The 6,741-nt window shown below is 42.0% G+C and overlaps 1 pseudogene; it reads left to right on the forward strand.

Moving 5' to 3' along the window:
- Positions 1 to 6,741, forward strand: part of LOC101982306 — a 72,051-nt pseudogene that overhangs the window by 50,844 nt on the left and 14,466 nt on the right.

Raw genomic sequence — 6,741 nt, forward strand, 5'->3', positions numbered from 1 at the left:
AGAATTTCTCTTTGTAACAGCCCTGGCTGTCCTGGAATTGTCTTGGTAGACTATGCTGGCTTAGATCTCATGGAGATTCTCCTGCCTCTTTTTCCCAAATGCTGGGATTAAGGCATTGTGCCACCACACCCAACTCAAATATTCTTAACTTTTATAAATTGTACATATTTTAGTAGTACAGTATGATATTTGAGTATGTTCATATGGGATGGAATTATTATGATTATCAAGTATGCTATTATCTTGCAGAGTTACTCTTTAGAAATGTAAGTCTTCAGAGGTGCATTAAAAAAAAAAACAAATCAGAGTAGATTCCTTCCATGGGCCACGGTTTAACTGTTAAGCCACCTATCATTGATGGTGATTTTCCTCCATCCTATGCTGTTTGATTCACTAGTTCGTTCAAAATATCCTAAAAACAGGCAAACCATTTTTTGTTTGCTTCTTGTCTTTTGAGACAAGGTCTCGTTCTGTAGATGAGACTGTCCTGGAACTCAGTACATAGCCTAGTCTTGCCTTAAACTCACAGTTCTCCTGTATCTACCTCCTAAGTGCTTAGATTACGGGAATATGCTTGTATGCCTAGCTGTGTTTCTTGAGAATAGCCCCGAGACATCAATTGTGTGCAGCTGGTGTCCTGTCACAGCTTCAGTGTTAGTGTACCATTTTGCTCCATGTCATCATTCTCTAAGAAGCAAGCTGTGTTGAGAACCCTGCAGTCATTTGGGGGACCATGGGACATACTCACTGTTTACATTTTTTTACTGTGCAGGACTTGCAAGTATCCAGAGGGGCAAAGTGCAAAGCTTGAGAAGATACGGTGGAACACCTCTGCAACCGTGGCTTCTGTAGGGTCTTGCCCAATGTCCCCTCAAGGGGCATATCTCACAAGCAGCAGCATGGAGCCACAAGGAAGTGTGCCCCACCTCTCCCAAAGCCCAGAAGGCAGCTGTGAGTTCATGGAAAATCCTAGGAGCTGGGTGAGTTGTTTAATCATTCTTCCTTTGGACTTTAACTTCATGGCTTTTCTTGGTGCCTAATTGGGGTGAACTACTGAGATATTTGGTTGACTTCTACTTAGTAAGACAAGGTTACAATGATGTGCATAAGGAAAAGAGAAAATTCATAATTAGGAAAATTTAGAGAAGGAGTTGGTTTGGGGGGAGAGGGGAGGTGGGGGAGAGGCTGGGAAGAGTGGAGGGAGGAGAAACTGCAGTTGGGATGTAAGGTGTGAGAGAAGAATAAAAGTTAAAAAAAAACTTACCCCAAGCTCCCATTTCCAGTAGACAATGCTGTTAGTGCTCGTGTTAGTGCTGCGAACAGATGGGCACAGACTGGCTTTCAACCCTGCCCTTGCAGTAGTGGGGTCACAGGAGCCCTGAAGATGTGCAAGTCTTTTTGTTTAAAAAATAACTTTGTACTAATTTCTTTTCAAAGTCTGAAGACAAGGAAAAAGCAAGGAGGAAACTGATGGACTCAGTACATTTTCTGCTCTGTGCTTTGCTCCGAGAAAAGAGGAGGACTGTAAAGTTACAGAAAGAGCTAACGGAGTAAGAGTTCAGGTTCTCAAATCCCTCCCACCAGTATCTGAGTGTAGCAATGAGGAGTGGCGGGCCGCTCCCCATGGCCTGGCTCCTGGCCGCCTGGCTAGCTTATACCCCGAAATAACAACAAACAAATTGTATTCATTTAAACACTACCTGGCGCATTAGTTACTTACACACCCATAGCTCTTGACTAGTGTCCTGCCTTCTGTGGGTGCTCCCAGTGTAAACACACGTATCTCCATGTGTAAGGGAGAGCATGCAGCGTTGGTTTCTCTCATTCTGGGTCTGGGTTACCTCATTCAGAATGGTTATGTCTAATTCCATTTCCCCAATTTTTTCATTTTTCTTTATGGCTGAATAAAATTTCACTGTATCTAGGAACCACGCTTTCATTATCTGTTCCTGAGATGATGGGCATCCAGGCCTTTTCCATGTTCTAGCTATTGTGCAAAGAGCAGAAATGGACAGGGATGAGCATGTATCTTCTGGGACTATGCTCAGGATCATTTCTAGCATTTTGAAGAATATCCACTTTGATTTCCATTGTGGCTGTACAAGTCTACCCTTCTACCAGCAGTGAATAACAGTTTCCTTCCCCACATTCATATCAGCATTTATTGGTTTTCTTTCCTGCCTTTTAAAAAACAAACAAACAAACAAACAAACAAACAAAAACCCCAAAAATCTTAGCCTTTTTTGAGAAAGATGAAATCTCACAGTAGTTTTGATTGTTCATTTCCCTGATAACTAAAAATACTTAAAATGAAAGATAGATTTTCTCAGCCATTTGCATTTCTTCTTTGAATCTCTGTGTTCATTCTGTCTTAGTTGCTGTTCTGTTGCTGTGACACCATGACTAGGGCAACCCTCATAAAGGAAAACATTTAGTTAGAGACTTGCTTACTGTTTCAGAGCTGTAGTCCAGTATCATTGTGGCAGGGAGCATCACCATGGTGATGGAGTATTAGCTGAGAACTATATCTAGATCTGTAAGAGGGGGCGGGGCAGGAAAGAGAGAGGAGAGAGGAGAGACTGGGCCAGGCATGGGCTTTTGAAACACCAAAGCCCACCCCTAGTGAAATACTTCTTTCAACAATGCCACACCTAATAATCTTTCTCAAATAGTGCTACTCCCTGGTGACTAAACATTCAAATATATGAATTTATGGAGATCATTCTCATTTAGATAACCACATTATACTCTCTGGCCCTCATAGACATAGCCATATCACAATGCAAAATGCGTTTAGTCCAACTTCAAAGTCACCATAGTCTTTTCAGTCTCTCTTGCTTGGCCCTTTAGCTTAATTGTCTGCTTCAGTTTTCTGTGGTTGCTGGTTTCATGCTGTTTTTCATTGAGTCATTTGCTTTCTTGGTATTCGGTCTTTTGTTCTGTTCTTTGTATATTTCGCCCACTATGTAGGCTGCCTCTTTACTTGGCTGGTAGTGCTCTCTGCTATACAGGAGTTTTTAGTTTCACAGGGTTTCATTTATTAATTGTTGATCTTAATGCCTTGCACTATTGGAGTCCTGCTCAGAAAGTGCTTCCCTGTTCCAATGAGTTCAAGAGTCTTCCCCCTTTTTCTCCTCTCTCTGCTTTGTATGCCTGTGTATCATATGGGTGCCTGCTGTCCTTGGAGGCCAGAAGAGGGCATTGGATTCTCTGGGACTGGAATTACAGACAGTTGTGAGCTCCATGTTGGTCCTTTAGAAGGCAGGTAGTGCTCTCAATCACTAAGCCATCTCTCCAGTCCTGGAGTGCCAATTTTGTAACCTGCCACATTGCTAAAAGTATTCATTAGCTTTGGGAGTCTCCTGGTGGAGTCTTTGGTGTCTGTCATGTGTAGAACCATGCCACCTGCAAACAGAAATGCTTTGACAGCTTCCTTTGCTATGTGTGTACCTCTTATTTCCTTCTCTTGTCCTGTTGCTCTAGCTAAGATGTCAAGCACTGTTGAACAGGAGAGGCAAAAGCAGACACCCACAGCCTTGTCTTGTTCTGTGGGAGTGCTTCAGCTTTTTCTCCACTCCCTATGATCTTGGCTATTGGTTTGCCATACTTAGCTTTTATTATGTTGGTATTATCTTTTCTCCATCCCCATTCTTTTCAAGGTATCAGGAAGGGATGCTGTATTTTGCCAAAGACCCTTTTCAGCATCCATTGACATGATTGTGATTTCTGTCCATGAGTCCATGTGTGTGGAAGATTACATGTATGAGTGCTCCAATTTGTCTACCTTCTGTTCCCACTGCTTTCCAGCTTTCTGCAGGCTCCATTTTGCTTGTGAGGCTTCCTTTGGATTCTTGTTTGGCTTATTGAGTTTTCCATCTCCAACATCCTTTTAGTTTGGGTTCTCCATCAGTTCTCTTTGCTTAATTCTGTTTTATGTTTGGCTTGACATATGCATTTCATTTGTTTCTTTACTTTTGTTTCTTGAAATATGTTTATATCTTCTTTGAGTTGTTTGGACATAGTTGTAGTAATTCTTTTATCTGAAAGTTCATCCAGGCTGTTCTCATCAGGGTCCATTATTACAGGATTAGCAACTTACAGAGCAGATGTGCCTTGGATTTTTCTGTAATTTCTCCTTTGGGGATGTTACTCTATATCTGTATTGGTTGGTTGAGTGTGAACATGGGCCTGAGGTGATGGTCTGGGGATGGCTTAACCTGTCAGTGTGGGAGCTAGGGGACCTAAGTTTTATCCCCAGAAGCCACTATGAAATTAGAGTACTGAGTCCTGGAAGTCATGCTCTGACCTTCATACATGTGTGCTCCCCAACAATAAATGTAATATTATTTTTTTAAGACAGGGTTCCTCTGTAGTTTTAGAACCTGCCCTGGAACTAGCATTTGTAGACCAGGCTATCCTCAAACTCACAGAGATCCATCTGCTTCTGTCTCCCGAGTGCTGGGAATAAATGCGTGTGCCACCACTGCCCAGCTAATATTAAAAAACCTTTAAAGAATCTTCAGGTTTATTTTATTTTTTATTTTTTAAAAAGACACTTAATTGTAATTCTGTGTTGGTGCGGGAGAATTGTCTGTATTCTGTTAATCATGTTTTAAATAAATGCTGATTGGCCAGGTAGGAAATATAGGTGGGAAAACCAGACAGGAAGTAGAAATGATGTAATGAGAACAGGAGAATTCTGGGAAGGAGGAAGTTGATTCCTCCCACTCTTGACCAGACCACTGAAGCAGCAGGATGTGATCTGCCCCACTAAAAATAGTTACTGAGCCAAGAGTCCAAAATCTGATTTAGTATATCCCAGAGCCCCATACTCACAGAACCTGTTCAGTTTTCTTGATAGTCCCTATTGGATAGTTATTTTTCCATCGGTCAGTATTCAAACATCCAGGGTCCCTTGAATTTTTCAAAGATGAGTGTTTTCCTGTGGAGATAAGAACAGAACCCTACCCCCATCCTATGTTTTTCTTACCACCTGTATGATTATCATCATTGTGGATGCTGTCATTTCTCCTTTCCAAGAGGTTTCTCCTCTTCAAATCTAACCTTTATTAATTTTGATGGTATCTACAATTTTTCTTCTCCTGTGGAAACAAGAGCAAAACCCCTTCCCCAATCTAGTACATCTCCTGGCTTCCATTGAGAGGTCAGCACATCCTTGAAATAAACTGGTTGATTTAGTTCAGCAGACTTTTCCATTATCCAATGTCTTTTAGCAGCTCTTGCTTCTTCCTCAGCATTTAAACAATTCAAAGAAAGAATAATAGCATACAATATCAAGATTCTGGGAAGGAGGAAGTTGATTCCTCCCACTCCTGCCCAGACCACCGAAGCAGCAGGATGTGATCTGCCTCACTGAAAAAGGTACTGAGCCACATGGCTAACATAGATCAGAAAAATGGGTTAATCAAGGTGTGAGAGTTAGCCAGTGAGAGGCTAGAGCTAATGGGCCAATCAGCTTATAATTTATGGAGACCTGTGTGTGATTTTCTTTGGGGCCAAACAGTTGTGGGGTACTGGGTGGGACAAAAACCCCAACAAACAAACAAGCCAGCCCCCTCATGTTCCACTGTGTGGTGTAGGGAATTAGAAGAAAAGGGGTGCACATGTGTACATGTGGGTACAGATGCTCTCTCAAATATCTCCAGTCTGCAGTCGGCCTTGCTCAGAGAACTTGAAGATTTGGAAGGCTCAACTGTGTATTGGGTCATGTGCACAAAAGCTCACGTATGACCTGAACACAAGAATGAAATGACCTCATGCTTATCCTACCAGACCAAACTTGGAATGCTTTCTGGAGTCTTTCTTGACCCCACACATGGCTGCTGTTATACCTACTCTCTGAGTATTTGATTTTGTTTGCTGAGTGTAATCAGTATTTTCCTCCTACTTAACTATTTCTGTACATGTTTTTTATTTCATGTGTTCAGTCAATATTGTGTTAGCAAAGATATATAGTTTTTAAAAAGTCCATTTTTTTTAACTCATTCTTTCTCTGTGGACTTCCTCCATCCCAAAACTTTTCTGTCTTAATTTCCCTCTCTATAGAAACTTCAAGGACTTTTTCTGTTTGTCTTAAACTCTGGGTGTTCTTGCTGCTTTGAGCTTTGTGCTGTGGCTGTGCTTAGAGTGTGGCTTATAAACACAGCCTCCAGCACTGCTCTGTGTCACCCAGCCGCCCTGATGTGTGCTTAGAGCATGGTGATGTGGGAGCCCCCTCTGTGTGCTGTGATTACCATTAATAAAGAAACTGCTTTGGACCTATAGCAAGGCAGAATTTTGTAGGCAGGGAAAGCTAGGCTGAATGCTGGGAAAAAGAAGGGCAGAGTCAGGGAGACGCCATGAAGCCACTGCTGGAGATAGACATGCTGGCACTTTAGCCAGTAAGTCACTGCCATGTGGCAATACACAGATTAATGGAGATGGGTTAAATTAAGAGAGAAGAGTTAGCCAATAAGAAGCTAGAGCTAATAGGCCAAGCAGTGATGCCGCAAAACAATTCCACACCAATCCAGAATTAGGATAATAAAAGGGTTATTTATTTAAGGGGAAAACTTAGAGATTACCATCCTAAACAACAGTCCTCTGAGCTCAAACAGGAACAGTTTAGCAGCCGGAATGGGAGCTGGAAGCAAGAGAGCGGGTGCATGGTTCCCACTGCTTTTTAAACTATAAGAGACCACACCCCAGTAGGCTGGTATCTTTTTTTTTCCAGTTTTTTTT

The sequence above is a fragment of the Microtus ochrogaster genome, chromosome 16 (assembly GCF_000317375.1).
Source record: "Microtus ochrogaster isolate Prairie Vole_2 chromosome 16, MicOch1.0, whole genome shotgun sequence".
NCBI lineage: Eukaryota > Metazoa > Chordata > Mammalia > Rodentia > Cricetidae > Microtus > Microtus ochrogaster.